Source organism: Tursiops truncatus, chromosome 16, assembly GCF_011762595.2.
Source record: "Tursiops truncatus isolate mTurTru1 chromosome 16, mTurTru1.mat.Y, whole genome shotgun sequence".
Taxonomy (NCBI): Eukaryota; Metazoa; Chordata; class Mammalia; order Artiodactyla; family Delphinidae; genus Tursiops; species Tursiops truncatus.
This window is the reverse complement of record NC_047049.1, coordinates 29,395,400-29,415,795: the sequence shown is the minus strand read 5'-3', so window position 1 is coordinate 29,415,795 and position 20,396 is coordinate 29,395,400. Positions and strand designations below refer to the sequence as shown.

The window sequence follows — 20,396 nt, the reverse complement described above, 5'->3', positions numbered from 1 at the left end:
TGAAGAGGGAGCAGATTCAAGAGATACTCAGGACATAGAATCTACACAATTTGGTGCCCATTTGGACATAAGTGGATGAAGGAGTGAGACAGAGGGAGGAATCTAGGTTGAAGGTTGGAGTGAATATTAGTGAATAGGGAGGAGGGAAGAGTCTCTTTGAAATTGCTACATTTGAGATGCCTGTGGGACATGAAGGGACACTTAAATATTAGTGTTCTCCAAGAATTCTTGTGAACACTAATATTTAAGAAGCAGGTTAGAAAAAGAATTGTTGAAGGAGACTGAGAAGAATGACCGGAGAGGAAGAAGGAAAACCTGAATAGTGTCAGAAAATAAGTGATAATGTCCAACAGCGTCAAATGGTGCCTAAATCTTAAGTTAGATGACATGAGTGATGGCAACAAGACCACTTTCTGTGGGGGCAGAAGCTGCCGGATAGAGGACGAAGGAACCGGAGACAGCGAGTTTAGACTAATTTTTTCAAGAAACTTATCTGTGGAAAGAGGAGGGATGGTATGATCGAGCTGTATGTGAGGAGATTTGAGCCCGTTTACAGCTAAGACGTAGGGGAAGGGTTGAGCAGACAGGATCGCAAACATCTGCCCTCTCGCGCCATTTTGACTGCCTCCTCCTCCCACGTGACCGGGAGGCGGCCCGCGGAGGCCGGCCTCGCGGAAACTACAGCCCCCAGAAGGCCCCGCGGCGCTGGGGTGGGGCGGAGCCGAGGCCTGGCGCGCGCCCCGACGGCGCGAGCGGAAGAGCTGGAACTTTGAGGAGGCGGCGGATGCGGGGAGCGACTGTGCCGCCGGTAAAGATCCTCTCCGCGTCCTTGTCCCTCCCTCTCGCCGCACCCCAGGCTGGGGCTCGTTGCTTCCACTTCTCTCTCCACACTTGGCACAAGCTTTCTTTCCCCTTTGTTTGTTATCGGTGTTTTTCTCAAGTGAGGCGTGGGGCCGGCCCCCTCCTGGGGCGGAGGTTACTGGGAAGCTCCCGTCCTTCGACCCCAGCGGGCCCTGGGTTGCTGGGGACCCTCTCAAGGCCCTTTTTACTTCCCAGGGCTGCGTGCTCGCTTGGGGCCCTCTCCCCAGTTACTGTCTGCGGAGGGGCCGTTCCTTTCCTGGTTTCAACAGGTACTGAGCGGGGACGTGGCGACCCCTTTCTCTCCCCAGGGGTACGGGGCTGTGGACGGCGGGGGCAGCCCGAGACGACCCCGGGGCTGCCGGCGATTTCTCTGGAGCGAGTGTGCTGCACTGCCAGGGAGCCCCGGGCTGTCGGCTGGGAGTGAGCAGTCTAGTAGCGAGGGTGTACTTCCTGGTTTTCTTGGGCCGCCCTCGGAAAACTCCAGGTCCGATTTTTAAAGTTTTCTTTATCAGTAAAGCCTCCTCTCAGGGTTGACTAGGGAAGAAGCACGGGATTTGGAATCTGATGTGCTGGGAGGCGTTTCGGGTATGTCACTTGCTGGATCTGTGGTCCTTTGTAGCACATTTACCGCAGCCTCGTTTTCCCAGTCCGAAAAATGGGGGTAATCGTCTTTGGCCTGCCTGCCTTCCGGTGTTATGGGGTTCAGCAGAAGTGACATGTGCGAGAAAGCACGTTTCAGATACAGCAAGCTCACTATCTTTCTGTCTACACACACACACACTCTCTCTCTTTCGCTCGCTCCCCTCTTGCTTTGTTATAGCCGTCCTTTCCTCAGTGCTACACAGGTACGAGTATCCCAGAGAGCGCTTAATGTTCCTCACTTGCGCTAAGCTGATGCCTGTCTCTAGATGGTCTGCTGTCTCTTCCCCGTTTTCAGATACTGCTTGTGCTAAACCTAGCTCTGATTCTAATACGGTACCACTATCCTGTGTATACCAGCTGAAACAAGAACTATTGGGGTTATTTTCACCTCCCTAGGTATGTGTGTTCGGAGTCTGTGTTACCTAACAGTTAGAATTCAGAATCTAAACAGCCAATATTCCAGTCTAGTTTTTATTCTGGCTGTTCAGCTCTGAGACTCCAAGCAGGTGGCTTTTTGTGGTATTTTTCCCCTTGTAAAGAGAGAGGATTTTACAAACAACTTTTTGTGGGTTTGGAGGTATCGTAATGAGGTAATCTTGTATTTATTCTGCAATCATTGGTTGAAGAATACCTGAATGTGGTTCTAAAAACAAAGAGGATGGCAGTACAGTGACTTAGTTGAATATACAAAGTTGAACAAATTTGAGTTCAAATCCCAGTGCTGTGACTTCTAGTTTATGACTTTTGGCAAATTATTTCTCCTCTCTAAGCCTGTCTTACTAATTTCTAAAATGGAGATGATAGCATTTACCTCACAAGGTGTCTGTCTATAAGGATTAAACGAGATGTGAATATAAAGTAGTGTTGGAGTGAGTATGTGCTCATTATTTTGTTGCTGTTGTAATTGATGACTATGATGATGGTAAAAAATGACGATGATAATTTTAGGTAAAGTATTTTCTTGAGATTCCATTTCTTTTTTGTTGTTGTTTGTAAAATGAGGATAGTTATCCTTAACTGATAAACTTTAAAAAAAAAAGCTGTAAATAGAAGTGCTCAGATTGCAGGGTTGTTGTTTTTAAATTTTTTTTAAGCAATTGCATTTTATCTAAAGATTATATTAGGCTATTTTTTACTTTTAGAGGTTTCCAAAATGCTCTTGTTGTTGGGGTGTGCTGTTGGACTGCTGCTTCATTTATAACCCATAATAAGAATGCAGTTTTCTGTCTGTACATTGGAGCTTGTAGCAGAACAATTATCTGTGTTTATGACTTAGATATTGACTATTTACTAGGACAGAGTTGTTTTTTTTTTTTTTTACATCTTTATTGGAGTATAATTGCTTTACAGTGTTGTGTTTCTGCTGTACAACAAAGTGAATCAGCTATACATATACATACATCCCCTCCCTCTTGAACCTCCCTCCCACCCTCCCTATCCCACCCCTCTAGGTGGTCATAAAGCATCGAGCTGATCTCCCTGTGCTATGTGGCTGCTTCCCACTAGCTATCTGTTTTACATTTGGTAGTGTATGTATGTCCATGTCACTCTCTCACTTCGTCTTAGCTCCCACCCCCCTTTGTCCTCAAGTTCGTTCTCTACATCTGCGTCTTTATTCCTGCCCTGCCCCTAGGTTCATCAGTACCATTTTTTTAGATTCCATATATATGCGTTAGCATACGGTATTTGTTTTTCTCTTTCTTATTCACTTTGTATGACAGACTCTAGGTCCATCCACCTCACTACAAATAACTCAGTTTTGTTTCTTTTTATGGCTGAGTAATATTCCATTGTATATATGTGCCACATCTTCTTTATCCATTCATCTGTCGATGGGCACTTAGGTGGCTTCCATGTCCTGGCTATTGTAAATAGAGCTGCAGTGAACATTTTGGTACATGACTCTTTTTGAATTATGGTTTTCTCAGGGTATATGCCCAGTAGTGGGATTGCTGGGTCATACGGTAGTTCTATTTTTAGTTGTTTAAGGAACCTCCATACTCCATAGTGGCTGTATCAATTTACATTCCCACCAACAGTGCAGGAGGGTTCCCTTTTCTCCACACCCTCTCCAGCATTTATTGTTGGTAGATTTTTTGATGCTGGCCATTCTGACTGGTGTGAGGTGATACCTCATTGTGGTTTTGATTTGCATTTCTCTAATGATTAATGATGTTGAGCATCTTTTCATGTGTTTGTTGGCAGCCTGTGTGTCTTTGGAGAAATGTCTATTTAGGTCTTCTGCCCATTTTTGGATTGGGTTGTTTGTTTTTTTGACATTGAGCTGCATGAGCTGCTTGTATATTTTGGAGATTAATCCTTTGTCAGTTGTTTCATTTGCAAATATCTTCTCCCATTCTGAGGGTTGTCTTTGTCTTGTTTATGGTTTCCTTTGCTGTGCCTAAGTTTCATTAGGTCCCATTTGTTTATTTTTGTTTTTATTTCCATTACTCTAGGAGGTGGATCAAAAAAGATCTTTCTGTGATTTATGTAGGACAGAGTTTTACAGAGCATTTTTTGTTGGTTCCCCATCCTCCCCACCTTTCTTTTTTTTAAAGCCAGAGTATTTGACTGTAAAAGTTCATTCTAGTGGGTAGTGTCCAGAAGATTTGGTGACCGTCATTTTTGAAAGTGGAAACACTTAGTGACAGGTGCTGATGGTGGCACTGGTGTGTGTGTGTATCTGTAAGGAGTGAGAGTTCAGAGAAACCAAGGAGGAATGCCTAATAGAGAAAACTGATGTGTTGGTCAAAGCAAAGTCTTAGAGTTAAGAATTGAAATGTTTACTTTTCATTCCTTCAGATGCTGTGTTGACTACAAGATGTCTGCAGATGCAAATGTTTCCTTTACTGTCTTTCTTGATGTGGTTTTCCCTGGCTCTGCTTTGCCAGTTTCATCCTGACATATAGTTAAGAATCAGCAAGATAACTATTTTTTTTACTACAGACTTGTGTATAAACTATGACAGTAGAGAGTCATTTCCATTAAAATCTACTTTGTGTGCAATAATGTGTTATTTTTTCCTTTATGTTTTAAACATTTTTGTTCTTGATTGGTTTTTACTTGAGTTTTTGGAAGGTAGACCCATTTTCAGGCTTAGTGAAAGATCGTATTATTATTATTACTATATTTAATTTTATTATTATATTTTTTCTTATACTCATGAATTTTGGTGATACATATATATTCATTCCCAAAATGCTTCACATGATCACTGTATTTTTTTGTTAGTCAAGGTTAAGTTTGTTGACTGTGACCATTGAACCCTGAAAAACAGCAAAATTAATTGGCTAATATTTTTGAATCTGTGACCCTGTCCTCATTAGCTCCATAAGCTCAGTGTTCACAAAATATCTCACCAGAATGAATGATAAGACTGGTATATTGTTGATTTGGCACCTGTGCACTCATTAGATATCGTAGAAGTAAATGAACTAGTGGCAGAAGTAAAAGTATATATTTTTAATTATAAACCTATAATACAAGAGTAGCCGTCACACTATGTATAAAACTGGTGACCTGTAGGATGATCTTTGACAATCACTAACCTGAACTATAATTTAGACGTTTCTTTTAGTTGTTGAAGTGTACTGGTTGCAGGCTTCCCACCCACAGGAGAAGTGAGAAGAAATGGAACTAGGCTGTTCATGTCTTGAAAGAGAACCCTACTTCTACTGTGCCACCCACCGAAAATGTGCTCTTACCTAGTGGGGAAAAACATTTAGAGTTTTCTGTTAATGAGCCCAGTAGGATGGATGAAGCCCTGGTAACTCCTAAGAGCTTATTGAATTACAGAGAAATTCCAGTTGTCAGAGGTTTAGATAGGAGAGAAGTTATAGGGTATTGCTTTGCAGAGGTAAGCCTGCATTTGAAGAGGATTTTCTCCTCTCAGTAAAAACATGGACCAGTTTCTCCCAGTTTGTGGTGTGTATTTTTCACGATCTCATGCTAGCCTTCTGTCTAGTTTTTCATTCTTCCAATTTGCTCTTCAGTTTCATTACTATCTATTGTCCCTCTTGTATCTCTTTTTTTTTTTTTAAGTCAAACATGGCTGGTTTTGGACTAGGGATAAAAACAGACAAGCAGAGAAGCACTGTTGGAAACAGCAGATTCTGGTGTCTAGTATTCTGAGGTTCCCAAATAACACGGATTAACCTGTGCATATGATAATGGATTTCTGGAATGGGCAAGTGGCTGACAGTTCATGACTGTTTAACCTGGTGCAGTGGCAAAAATATGGGCAAATGGTGTGTGGTGCTCCTTAATATCAGGTTTGCCTCTAAGGAAAAAATATGTGTAGTGTTAATACTGGCTTGCATCTGGGCTGTTTCAAGTTCTTTGCCATGGAATACCAGAAGAGTATTAAAGAAAGAAGGGAAGCACTTGGATTTAAATCTTCATCTCTCAAATTTATACCAATAATCCTGTTTGTTTTTCTTTATCATCTGTAAAATAGAGTTAATAATATCAAGCCTGCTTATTTATAAAGATTAGAGGGAAACGTTAACAAGAATTTCTTGGAAATTGGGTAACTATAGGGGAGAGACTTATAGAAAGGCAGAGTCTGAGAGGGGAAAACACACACACTGGGGTGGGTCACTTAGGGAGAGATAGAAAGAGGAATACACACACACCAAAGGCAGAGAGTTAGGGTCAGTCAGAGATAGAGAGGGGACATTGGAAACACAGAGGGACAGTCAGACTGAGGCATTTAGAGTTAGAAAGAAGGGTAATCAGAGATGTAGAGAGAAGGGCTGACTTAGAAATGACAGGTGGATGCAGGGAGGGAGCTGGAGAAAGAGAGACTGTGAGGGGGAACAACCAGGAGGGCATGACCAAGAGATGGGAGCTTATTGAGTTAGTTTTTGTCTGTTATTTGGGGAGATCTTGTAGACATTTGTAATTAGCCAGGAAAGGGAAGAAATGCAGATATTAATAGTAAATCAAGAAACATGTTTATGCAGTTTTTATTACACTAAAATTTTCCCTTAAACACTAACTTTATTTTGCATATTAAACATATGAACACCAAGCCAACTTTTGTTACAGGCTTGTTGACTACTTACTTGACCCCTTCATAGTATAGTTTAAACACATTTTAAAAAATGAAATAAAATGGTTATTTTCTTTTTTAGAAATATTTCTTCTTAAAAATATCTAATATATGCTTACTGTAGAAAACTTGGGAGATACAGAAAAATTTAAAGAACAACAAAACTCATAATCTCGCAATCTAAGCAACACACAATGAGGCCTGCATTTTTCATGTTTACTTACAGTCTTTTTTTTTTTAGGTATTTATTAAAGCTCTTTTTCTTTCCTAACAGAACCAAAAAGCTGTTTATAAGTCCAAAATCATTTTTTAAAAATTAATTAATTAATTAATTAATTTTTGGCTTCGTTGGGTCTTCATTGCTGCATGTGGGCTTTCTCTAGTTGTGGCGAGCAGGGGCTACTCTTCATTGCGGGCTTCTCATTGTGGTGGCTTCTCATTGCAGAGCACAGGCTCTAGGCGCATGGGCTTCAGTAGTTGTGGCACGCGGGCTCAGTAGTTGTGGCACACAGGCTTAGTTGCTCCGTGGCATGTGGGATCTTCCCGGACCAGGGCTCGAACCCGTGTTCCCTGCATTGGCAGGTGGATTCTTAACCACTGTGCCACCAGGGAAGTCCCCCAAATCATTTTTAAATTAACTGTTTGTGGTGGAGTTAACTTTATATTCCTATTTTGGCACTTAGGTACTTCCATAAACTATAGTATTTGTATACCTATTTTTATTTCCTACCTCCCTAGGTTAGATTAATAACTAGGCTATCTGTTATTCATATTTGTGTTTTAGACTAACCAAGTGTCTTACATATAGTAAGTACTCAATATATTTGAGATGAATTGTTAAGTTCTCTAATTAGAAACTTTCCTATTTAAATAGTTCTGTCCAATTTCTCATCGGCAGACTGGATCTTCCTTAATGTTGAGAAAAGCTTGATTTTAGGCTGTGTGTGTGTGTGTGTGTGTGTGTGTGTGTGTGTTTAATATGAAGTTACTGAACTAGGAAAGGGGTGCTTTTTCCGGTCAGCTTTCGTTATGTAGCAAGCTACTCTGAAATTTAGTGATGTATCAATAAAACAGCCTTTTATTATGCTATGGATTCTGCCAGAATTCAGACAGGGCAGTGTGGAGATGGCTTGAACCTTAGCTAGAAAGGCTTGAAAGCTGGTGGTAATTTTGTGGCTGGAAACTAGAATCTGGAGCCTTCTCCACTCATGAGCCTCATGATTGAAGTTGACTGTCCCCTGGAACACCTACATATGGTCTCTCCACATAGACTTAATTCGGCTTCTTCACAGCATGGTGGCTGTGAAATTTTTGACATTGAGTTGTACGAGTTTTTCATATATTTTAGATATTAACTCCTTATCGAACATATCATTTGCAAATATCTTCTCCCATTCAGTAGGTTGTCTTTTCATTTTGCTGATGCTTTGCAAAAGCTTTGCAAAAGCTTTTGAGTTTGATGTAGTCCCATTTGTTTATTTTTGGTTTTGTTGTCCTTGCGCAAGGAAACAGATCCAAAAAAATATTGCTAAGACTGATGGCAGAGAGCATGCTGCCTGTGTTTTCTTCTAGCAGTTTTATGGTTCAGGTCTTACATTTAAGACTTTAATCCATTTTGAGTTTATTTTTGTATTTGGTGTAAGAAAGAGGTCAAGTTATATTCTTTTGCATGTTGGTGTCCAGTTTTCCCAACATCGTTTATTAAAGAGACTATATTTTCCCCACTGTGTATTCTTGCCTCCAGTGTCATAGAGTAATTGACCGTATAAGTGTGGGTTTATTTCTGGGCTCTCAATTTTGTTACATAGTCCGGTCAATCTTTGCAATTCTTCCCATTCTACTAGATGAACTGTATGTTGAGGAATGCAAAATATAGCAGTATCTATTTGAGGTTATTAGGGCTTCAAGCAAGAGGAGGATCTTGAAGGAAGTGATAGAATGACAAATTGACTTGAGAGGACAGAAGAAAATTCCACATAGGGTGATGAGACGTTAGAAGCCAAAAAGTACAATATATGTGAACTGAATGAGACAAAAAGGGTATTTTAAAAATATTGCACAAATGGAAGGTTTGATTTTACTGATGATGATGAGTAGTAAAGAGATGTGATTTGTCAGGCTTACATGTCTGTGGGGGTAATGAAGAATTAATGGGAAGCTTTGAAGGCTAGGCTGAAGAACTTAGATTTGATCCTATAGATGATGGTATTTTTGTTGAAAGTCATATGATGAAAACAGTATTTGAGAAAGGTTGTCCTGGTAGCTTTGTGGGATAACGTCAAGCAGGGAGTGGCTGTAGGGTATCTCAATAGGACAATCATGGAATAATATGGAAATAGAAAACATGATAGCTCTTGTGAAGGAAGAGCAGTAAGAATGGGGTTAGAAAAGCTGAAAGAGTCGGAATACCTCAAAGTTTTGAGCCTGACAAATCAAGTGTATCGTGGTGTCTTTTTTTTTTTTTTTTTTTGCGTTATGCGGGCCTCTCACGGTTGTGGCCTCTCCTGTTGCAGAGCACAGGCTCCGGACGCGCAGTCTCAGCGGCCATGGGTCATGGGCCCAGCCGCTCTGCAGCATGTGGGATCCTCCCGGACCGGGGCACGAACCTGTGTACCCTGCATTGGCAGGCGGACTCCCTACCACCGCACCACCAGGGAAGCCCCAAAATTACCAGTAGATAAAGATGTTATGGACATGAAGTCTTTTTTTTTTTTTTTTTTTTTTTTTTTGCGTTATGCGGGCCTCTCACTGTTGTGGCCTCTCCCGTTGCGGAGCACAGGCTCCGGACGCGCAGGCTCAGCGGCCATGGCTCATGGGCCTAGCCGCTCTGCGGCATGTGGGATCCTCCCAGACCGGGGCACGAACCCGTTTCCCCTGCATCGGCAGGCGGACTCTCAACCACTGCGCCACCAGGGAAGCCCCAGGTGTCTTTTTTTTTAAGATCTGTTTTGATGTGGACCATTTTTAAAGTCTTTATTGAATTCGCTTCTGGTTTTTAATGTTTGGTTTCTTGGCCTCGAGGCATGCGGGATCCTAGCTCCCTGACCAGGGATTGAATGTGCACCCCCCCTGCATTGGAAGGTGAAGTCCCAACCGCTGGACCACCAGGGAAGTCCCTATTGTGGTGTCTTGATAATGACATTATCTGAGAAAGGATCTCAGATAGGTCTAGGGAGAAAGATAATGAGTTCAACTGCTAATACAAGTTTTAGGTATTGGATAATTTGAGTGGCAGTTGAAAAAATCTGGTGCTTTAAAAATAAAGAACTTAATAATATAAATGAATGCTGTCCCTTTGAAAGTAATCCATTTTTAAGACCATGCATTTATTTTAGCAAATAAATATTCTTTGGAATTTGTCTTTTGGAACTGCTTTCAGAACCAATAGAACCATATAAGAAAACCAGTCTCATTACTTTATGGTCATATCTTTTGTGCCCAAGAGTATTATCTTGCTTGATCACTCATCTTATCTACCATTTTTATTTCTAAGTGATATTTGACGGTTCCTAAAAGTTAATCTGCAGAGACATGAAATTTATTACCATGGTGAATATTTAAATAACTATCATCGTTGCTGAGGACAACCTTAAAAAGCTGTGACAGCATCCTTAGAAAAGGTGGTAGTGCATGCTGGTTAAGAGGGTGGGTTCTGGAAGCCTAGATTTGAATGATCTCTTTAGTACATTAGTTCTGTGTATTGAGTAAGTTACTTAACTTGTCTGGGTCTCAAGTTTCCTCATTTTTATGATGAGGATGGTGATAATATGCCCTACTTCATAGGATTATTGTGAGGGTTGGCTCTTAGAACAATGCCTGGCAAATATTAAAAGCTCAGTAAATATTAGCTGTTTATTACCATCACAACAACTACCACTACTGCTACCACCACCACTTTGGCTATTTATCTTTTTTGTTTTAAAAATCACTTGTGTTCCTGTTTAATTATGTCTTGTACAAATGGAATGATAGACAGCTGGAGATAAAAGTAGACCTCAAATAAATGATCAGACATATAGTGATGAAGTTTTATAGAATGTTTGACCTAGAACTTAGTGGGAGGAGAGCAGAAAAGACCAAGGATGGAATATTGGGGAATATTCATAGTAACGGAGTGGGAGGCAGAAAATGAGCCGGCAGAAGGGCAGTGGAAGATTGTTTAGAGAACAAAAGAAAACAAGGAGTGTACATTAGTATAGAAGTTATATTAATTAGGATTAGATTTGTTTGCAACCAAATAACAGAGACTTAAGCATGATAGATTTCATTTCTCTCGATGTCATGAATTCCAGAAGTAGTCTAGGACTGTTGTGGTTTATCATGGTGTCATGTTGTTGCTCCACTGTGCATGGATTCACTTGATGGTCTAAGATGGCTATTGGAGTTCCAGCCTTTTCATCCACGTTCGAACCAACAGAAAGGAGGAAGATAAGAACATATCTCCCTCCCTTTAAGGATACTTCCTAAAAGTTATATATACCACTTTTGCTCATATTCCATTGGTCACATAGCCACATCTTCCTGCAGGAGAGGTTGGGAAATGTAAACTATTTTGAATGGTCAGTGCCTGGGAAGAAAAAACAGGAACAATAAGGATAATCCAAGGGTAGCTAGATGAGGACTATCAGGTAGATAACAGAGTTAATTGTCTTTAGGATAGTTTAATTCATTATTGGTAATCCTTGATAAGAGTTTCAGTACTTGGCGAAACTATGAGTATGAAACTACTCTTATCAAATTGCATCAACAGTACTTTATTTTTAGGGTATAATCCCTTCATGAATCCCTACTTCATTAGGATTATCAGTCTCTTATAACGAAAAAGATTATGGGTATGTATATATACGTGTGACATAGACATATATATTATATATATAATGTATATATCGTCTCGCTTAACATTAGTGTTTGCCAGAATTTCTTCATATGGCAGCAGCATGCAGTAAAATTGATGATAATTAAGCCTCTGATATCTTTCTTTAGTTGTTTTCAGCTTCTAATTTACCTAGCCTTCTATCCACTCTCCAATTTGGTTGTTTTGGGCCACTGTTTTTAATCTGTCTCTGTCCTTTTATATTACCACTCTCTCTCACTGCTGTTAATACTTCCCAAAATAGATAAATGAGCATATTTAATTAAATGTGTTATTTGCACTGTCCTGATCATTAATCAATTTGTAAGTAAGGTCGGACCTACAATCTTCCTAGTATTACCATGACTGAATTCTCTCTATCCACTAAATTGGTAATTATTTGCTTTAGAGTTTTTTTTTTTTATTTTTAAAGCTTCCATATTTTGTATGTTTATGTTCTTTTAGTGTTGGAAATATGAAGGTCTTCTAACAAAAAGGGGACTATGTTTTCCCTAGGATTTTTGTCCCTTTCAATTGAAAATGTTTTATTTATATATTTTTGAACGATGAACAATATATTTAAGATAAGAAATTCATATGTTGCTATTTATATTTTGTCAACAGACATATAGTTTAAAATAGATATAGTTTAAAAAGGGTTTGTAACAAAATATAGTGAATAGTTACTGTGTCATTCCTGCCCACTCTCTCTAGTCCTCTCCCTAAAGGTAAACACTTTCAATTCCTTAAGCTGTTCCTTCTGGCATTTACAAATCTCCGTGTTTTAAAATAATATGTGTGTAATGCTGTCTTTTGATTCACCAATTTATTCATTATATGTTGTGTTTCTGTTATGATAAAGTTTTATTGTTCTTATAAATTTATTTATTTATTTATTTATGGCTGCATTGGGTCTTCGTTGCTGCGAGCGGGGGTTACACTTCGTTGCGGTGCAGTGACTTCTCTTGTTGCGGAGCACGGGCTCTAGGCATGCGGGCTTCAGTAGTTGTGGCACGCAGGCTCAGTAGTTGTGGCTCACGGGCTCTAGAGCGCAGATACAGTAGTTGTGACGCACGGGCTTAGGTGCTCCGTGACATGTGGGTTCTTCCCAGACCAGGGCTCGAGCCCGTGTCCCCTGCCTTGGCAGGCGGATTCTTAATCACTGTGCCACCAGGGAAGCCCAGTTTTATTGTTCTTAAACCACAATCACCACTGCTACTCCTCCCCTGGCCTCGCAGTTTCTGTTACAATATTTGGTTAAATCAAATAGTTAATGTTGTGTTTACATTATGTCTGTGCAAATTTTATTTGCTTATAGTGTCTTAAATAGTGGCCTCTAAGTGCAGTTTTCCACAAGGTCAGTAACAGTAATCTGTCATTTCAAATTTTCTTTCTTTTTTAAAAAAATTCTTGGAAATTTCTCTTCTGGAGACTTTCTTTGTCCTCCTGTCTGAGCCTACTCTTTGGGCCTGCTGCACAGCTCTTTTCCTGGGATGATTTTCCTTTGTTGTCATCCTTAGACTTTTCTCTGTTTTGGATATGATTCCCAATATTGTTGGAACTCTTATCTTCTTCATTCTTCATTTACCCTCTTGCTTGAGTGGAGCACATCCTCTAGTAGTTGTGTTGTATTAAAAAGATGGTACTATGGCGGAGAGCCTGGGGATGACTGCCTTCAACATGCCTGTCTCTGTCGCAAAGCTTTAATCTGAAATGGTTGCATTCTACTTCTAGTTCACAGTTAGCATCCTGGAATTCCCATTCACCAATAGTCCTTCACTTCTCTCTTGTGTTGGATATCCTGTTTTCCATATCCCGTGTCTTTCTTTGTTTTGATTTATGTATTTGATTTATGTGCCAGGTACTGTGCTAACATCTTTCTTCTGTTTAATTCATGTTGACATTATTTCACACTACAGAAAATTACAAGAATGAACAAAAAATTTACCCAGATACCCCAAATGTTGCCACTTTACTGTATTTCCTTTCTCTGTCTCTTCCCCCCAACCTGCAATATTTGTTTCTTGAACTGTTTGAGAGTAAGGTACAGATCTATTCCCCTGTATACTTAAATACTTCAGAGTGCATTTTCTAAAAACAAGGACATTCTTGTATGAATGCACAGTACAGTTGTCAAAATCAGGAAATTAACATTGATTTAATATTATTATGAAGTCCACAGACTTTTTCACATTTCACTCATTGTCCCAATAATGTACTGTTTTATAGCAGAAGGAAATTCTGGCTCATGAAGTGTATTCAGTTGTCATGTCTCTTTAGTTTCCTTTAATCTGGAGCATTTCCTCAGTCTTTGTTTTTGCATGAGATTGACATTTTTGAAGAGTACAGGCCAGTTAATTTGTAAAATGCTTGTAATTTGGGTATATCTGCTGTTTTCTCATTTCCGGCACGAGTACCACAGGAGTAATGTTATGCTTCTCAGGGCATCATGTCAGGAGGCACAGGATGTTGAAATATTAGTAATGTGATCTTGGATCGCTTCATTAAGGTAGTATCTGCCAGGTTTTCCACTATTTTTCCTTTTATAATTTTTGTTGGTGGTAAAATATACATAACAAAATTTTATCACTTTAACATTTTTTTAATTTATTATTTTTTTAACATCTTTATTGGAGTATAATTGCTTTACAATGGTGTGTTAGTTTCTGCTTTATAACAAAGTGAATCAGTTATACATATACACACGTTCCCACATCTCTTCCCTCTTACGTCTCCCTCCCTCCCACCCTCCCTATCCCACCCCTCTAGGTGGTCACAAAGCACCGAGCTGATCTCCCTGTGCTATGCGGCTGCTTCCCACTAGCCATCTATTCTACGTTTGGTAGTGTATATATGTCCATGCCACTCTCTCACTTTGTCACAGCTTACCCTTCCCCCTCCCCACATCCTCAAGTCCATTCTCTAGTAGGTCTGCGTCTCCATTTCCATCTTACCCCTAGATTCTTCATGACCTTTTTTTTTTTTTCTTAGATCCCATATATATGTGTTAGCATACGGTATTTGTTTTTCTCTTTCTGACTTACTTCACTATGTATGACTGACTTTAGGTCCATCTACCTCTCTACAAATAACTCAATTTCGTTTCTTTTTATGGCTGAGTAATATTCCATTGTATATATGTGCCACATCTTCTTTATCCATTCATCTGTCGATAGACACTTAGGTTGCTTCCATCTCCTGGCTATTGTAAATAGAGCTGCAATGAACATTTTGGTACATGACTCTTTTTGAATTATGGTTTTCTCTGGGTATATGCCCAGTAGTGGGATTGCTGGGTCATATGGTAGTTCTATTTGTAGTTTTTTAAGGAACCTCCATACTGTTCTCCATAGTGGCTGTATCAATTTACATTCCCACCAACAGTACAAGAGTGTTCCATTTTCTCCACACCCTCTCCAGCATTTATTGTTTCTAGATTTTTTGATGATGGCCATTCTGACCGGTGTGAGATGATATCTCATTGTAGTTTTGATTTGCATTTCTATAATGATTAATGATGTTGAGCGTTCTTTCATGTGTTTGTTGGCAATCTGTATATCTTCTTTGGAGAAATGTCTATTTAGGTCTTCAGCCCATTTTTGGATTGGGTTGTTTGTTTTTTTGATATTGAGCTGCATGAGCTGCTTGTAAATTTTGGAGATTAATCCTTTGTCATTTGCTTCATTTGCAAATATTTTCTCCCATTCTGAGGGTTGTCTTTTGGTCTTGTTTATGGTTTCCTTTGCTGTGCAAAAGCTTTTAAGTTTCATTAGGTCCCATTTGTTTATTTTTGTTTTTATTTCCCTTTCTCTAGGAGGTGGGTCAAAAAGGAGCTTGCTGTGATTTATGTCCTAGAGTGTCTGCCTATGTTTTCCTCTAAGAGTTTGGTACTGGCACAAAAACAGAAATATAGATCAATGGAACAGGATAGAAAGCCCAGAGACAAACCCACGCACATATGGTCACCTTATTTTTGATAAAGGAGGCAAGAATATACAGTGGAGAAAAGACAGCCTCTTCAATAAGTGGTGCTGGGAAAACTGGACAGGTACCTGTAAAAGTATGAGATTAGAACACTCCCTAACACCATACACAAAAATAAGCTCAAAATGGATTAAAGACCGAAATGTAAGGCCAGAAACTATCACTTTAACCAGTTTTAAGTATACAGTTCAGTGGGATTAAGTGCATTGACATTTTGTTTGTAATTTTGAGGCATCTTTGCAAAAATACTTTGAGATTTTATAAATATCCTGTTACTCCTTGAACTTTTACTCACTAACTTTAGTATCCATTGGTGATTTCTGCCTGAATCATTTTCATGATGGTTCCTAAATGGCGATTTTCTAATTCCATCATGTCTAATACACTTATTTATAATACTTTATTTCATTATTTATTTTGACGCTGTTCCTGATTTGGCCAGTGGGAGCCCCATTCAGGCTGATTCCTGTCTCCTTTTGCCTTGCCCTTGTCATTCTTGGAGCACTTCCTCACTTTTTACTACAAGATGTTCTAGGCTTATCTTGCACTCTTCCAGCCTGAGTCCTGCAATAAGTTATTTCCTCAAAGAGCTCTGGTTTGTTTTAGTAGAGAATGGCTCTATAAGCCAGGTACTGGACTCTAGATGTCCATTGACAGTGCTGCTGGGTGTCAGTATCATTGCCTTTAGGCCCTTTCAGTAGACATCTAGGAAATAGAAATATGTGATATGTGTGTGTGTCCACTCACGCTCATATACATCTTCATCTGTCTACTGAAAGCAATGAGTTTATATTGATACCTCTGATTCCATTCCAACACTACAGGGTTTATTCATTCTGTATTTATAACTCCCTGTTCCAAAAGTGAGAAACCTGCCCCCATTATTCATGTTTTTACTTATTGGCCTAATCCTGGAATACCAGAAAATAGTTTAAGAATTGCTAGCTCATACCACTACTTAAAAGACACCTAGTAAGTAGAGTTCAATATTTGTTTATAGTTTTTTCCTGTACCCTATGGGCATATAGTCTAAATCTCCACTGGCCAATAAAGTAGCCACTAACCACATGAATTGAGATGTGTTGTGAGTGTGAACTATACACAGTTTGTAAAGTTAGTATGAAATAAGAAATGTGAAATACCTCATTAATATTTAAATAATATGGTGGTTATATGTTGAAATATTTTAGATATGTTAGGTAAAATAAATTTATAAAATTAATTTTACCTATTTTTATTTTAATGTGGCTACTAGAAAATATTAAATTTCATATGTGGCATCCATTGTCTCTCTGTTGGACATCACTGAGCAAGAAACCATGTTCAGAAGTTACTTGGATTAGTTTTCTCTCCCCAACATTCTTCCTATAACGTGGTTATGTTAGTTATTTGAAATACAGTTCATTTCTATTGTATTCTAAGTTTTTCTCCCCATCCTAATTGATCTTATTTATTTTTGAGCATGTGAAACATTAATATGGTTCCAAAAGTCAGAATTGTATTAAAATATATGTATATATATACTCAAAGCATTGTCACCCATTTCTTCTTCCTTTTCACCCTGTTTCCACCCATCCTCTATAGGTAACCAATCTTATCTTTCTCTGAATTATCCTTCTTGTGTGTTTTTCCCCCAGGAATGAGGAGATACACGTTTATTTTCTTATTTCTTAACTTTTTACACAAAATTCAGCATACTATGGATAGTCTTTTGTACTTTGCTTTTTTAATTTAACATTTCACTTAAATATATTTTGGTATCCATTCCATATCAATTTGTAGAGCTTGCCCTCCCTCCCTCCCTCCCTTTGTCTTTTCCTCCCTCTTAGGGTTGCATAGTACTCTATTGTGAGGATGTTAACCATTCTCTATGGCCGTTTCCAGTATTTTGAATTTATAAACATTGCTGCAGTACTAACCTTGTTTATATATATTTTTGTACATTGGAAATGTATGTTTGGGTAAATCCCTAAAATAGGAGAGTTGGGTCAAAAGTTTAAAAGCAAATATAGTTTTCTTAAGTATTGCTAAATCCCTTTCTGTAGGGGTTGTACGAATTTGAATTCCCACCAGCAGTGCATGAGTTTTCCCACAGCCTCATCGTCAGAGTATGTTGGTATGCTTTTAAATTTTTGCTAACCTGTTTATAGTTCGAGATAGTATCTCGATACAGTTTTAATATTCACTTAGTAGTAGTTAATGATCTTTTCATAGAATATATAAAGGCCATTTTAATATCTTTTTGTGTGAATTGTCTTGTATTTTTAAATTCATTTTTCTATCAGGTTTTTGATGTTTTCTCCCTCAATTTTTAAGTGTCTTTAAAAATATATATATATATAAATAAATATATATATATTAGGTATATTAGCTGTTTATAGTGATATATGTTGCACATATTTTTCTCCCAGTTTGTCAGTTGTCTTTTACTGTGTGTGTGTGTCTGTGTCTGTGTGTCTGTGCATCTGTGCATGTGTTTGAGCTTTTATGTGGTCCAATTTTTCAGTCTTTTGTTGCATCTGAATTTTGGGTTATAATTAGAAAACCTTTCCCTTTACCCAGGGTAAAGAGGAATTCACACACGTTTTCTTCTAGTACTTGTATGGTTTTAGTTGTTACATTTGGATCCCTGATTCATTTGGAATTATTCTAATGCATAATGTATGAGTTACTAATCTTTTTCTAGATGCTAATTACTTGTTTCAACATATTTTCTTTAAAAAGTACAATCTTGCCCAATATCTTGAAATGCCACCTTTATCCTATATTAAGTTTCCATTGAGTTTATTTCTGGACTTCTGTTCTTTTATACCAGTTTGTTTATTCCTGCATCATTATCACACTTTTAATTATAGAGGCTTGATAGTATATCAAGGGCCAGCTTTAAAATTTTTTATGTTTTATTGGCTATTCTTACAAGTTTATTTTTCTGTTGAATTTTAGTATCAGCTGTCTGTCTCTGTAAAAAAGCTTGCTCATATTGAGATTTTTATTGGGATTACATTACATTTATAAATTAATTTAGGAAGAACTGACATCTTTATGATGTTGAGTTTTCCATCCAAGAATGAGGAATATCTTTCCATTTGTTCAAATCTACTTTTTGTCTTTCAGGAATGTTTTAAAGTTTTCTTTATATTGTTTTTCAACACTTCTTGTCAAATTCTCCATTTCTTAAAAACTTATTAATATGGTTTGTAGATTTTTATGCCAATATTTGTAGAACTACATTATTCTTTTATTTTAAATAAATTTATTTTACTTATTTTATTTTTGGCTGTGTTGGGTCTTTGTTGCTGCACGCGGGCTTTTCTCTGGTTGCGGCGAGTGGGGGCTACTCTTCGTTGTGGTGTGCAGGCTTCTCATTGTGGTGGCTTCTCTTGTTGGGAGCACAGGCTCTAGGCGCATGGGTTTCAATAGTTGTGGCACACGGGCTTAGTTGTTCAGCGGCATGTGAGATCTTCCCGGACCAGGGCTTGAATCCGTGTCTCCTGCATTGGCAGGCGGATTCTTAACCATTGCGCCACCAGGGAAGCCCCACGTTATTCTTTTTAATGTCTGTATTGTTTTCCATAGTATAAATGTACCATAATTTAACCTGGCCCATATAGATGGACATTAAAGTTATTTATAATTTTTCACTATTATAAATAGTTGTGGAATAAGTATCCTGTAGAAATCCAGTTATTTCCTTATGACACATTCTTTGAAGGAGAATTGCCTGGTCCAAAGGTCCTTTGATATATAAAAGATTTTGAAATATTGTTAAAATGCTTTCTACATTAATAAAATGTGTACCTCCATGAACAGTGTGGAGTCCTGTTTAGTCTGTACTTACCAAAACAGGACCTTATTGCTCTTTTTTTCATCTTTACCAGTTTGATGGGTAAAATAATATATTTATTTTGGATTTCTTTGCTAACTGATGTGATTTATTTTTTCTTTGCTAACTGATAAGTTTTATTTTTTATTCATCCATCCAGCCATCCACTCAAAATATTGTTTGTTTTTTTTTGTTTTGTTTTGTTTTTTTTGCGGTATGTGTGCCTCTCACTGTTGTGACCTCTCCTGTTGCGGAGCACAGGCTCCGGACGCGCAGGCTCAGCGGCCACGGCTCACGGGCCCAGCCGCTCCACGGCATGTGGGATCTTCCTGGACTGGGGCACGAACCCGTGTCCCCTGCATCGGCAGGCGGACTCTCAACCACTGCGCCACCAGGGAAGCCCCACTCAGCATATTCTTATTGAACATCCACCATGTGCCATCCTAAAAGTTAGAACTATAGTAATGACTAGAAGTTGAACATCTTTTTGTGTTTTGATCATTTGTATTATTTTCTTATCTCTCTCTCTCTTTTTTTGATGGCAGTTAGATGTTTTGTCCCCCTCAGACTAGTTCTCAGAGGACTGAGAATGAGAGAAGATGACATTTCCTTATTCTGTTTTGTTGTTGAGCTTCTAAAAATTGTGTGTTTATTTTCAATGCACTTTCTATGGTAAATCATTGTGTTAAACTGTTAGTATTCATGAAATGAGATCATGAAAGTTAAATGCACAGACAGGTGTCAAAGAAGTGATAACTACATATTTTTATAAAAATAATTTTTATTACTGTTATTTTCCAGGTGAGGCTGCTATCTGTCAGAAGGGAACTTTTTGTACCATTTGCCTCAGACACGGTCTATCTGCACGTTCTAGAGTTTTATTATTCAAAAAATAAATGTCACTTATTTGGTAAGTCAGTTAACTATACTTATGTATATTTTAGAAATATTGTTTATTTACTCTGTTTGCTTATATTTTGTTTTTTAAGTGTCATTTTATTTTGTAACTCTCATGTAAAACAAGTTTGAAAGTGGCAATATCCTGAAAGGCGTTCAGGGTCTTTTGAAGATTTTCTTGCTTCTATTTACTGTCTTTCTTAAATTTTGGTTTTGTTGTAGAGAGAACAGGGGCTGGTTAAATATTGGAATTATTTCTCAAAGTTGAATTACTATCTTTGCTC

The 20,396-nt window shown here is 38.4% G+C and overlaps 1 protein-coding gene across 7 annotated transcripts in view; it reads left to right on the top strand.

Annotated features, from left to right (window-relative positions):
- The first annotated feature begins 711 nt into the window (after positions 1 to 711).
- The window catches only part of R3HCC1L (R3H domain and coiled-coil containing 1 like), an 87,342-nt gene continuing 67,657 nt past the window's right edge, over positions 712 to 20,396 (top strand). For 4 of the 7 annotated variants that reach the window (XR_012326955.1, XM_033841619.1, XM_073794096.1 and 1 more), the window contains exons 1-2: positions 712 to 808; positions 20,017 to 20,125. The gene's annotated coding sequence lies outside the window, so the exon portion shown is untranslated. Of the gene's footprint in view, positions 809 to 862; positions 1,131 to 1,478; positions 1,900 to 20,016; positions 20,126 to 20,396 lie in introns of those variants that run through there. The other 3 variants (XM_033841620.2, XM_019939772.3, XM_073794097.1) reach the window with 3 other exon arrangements.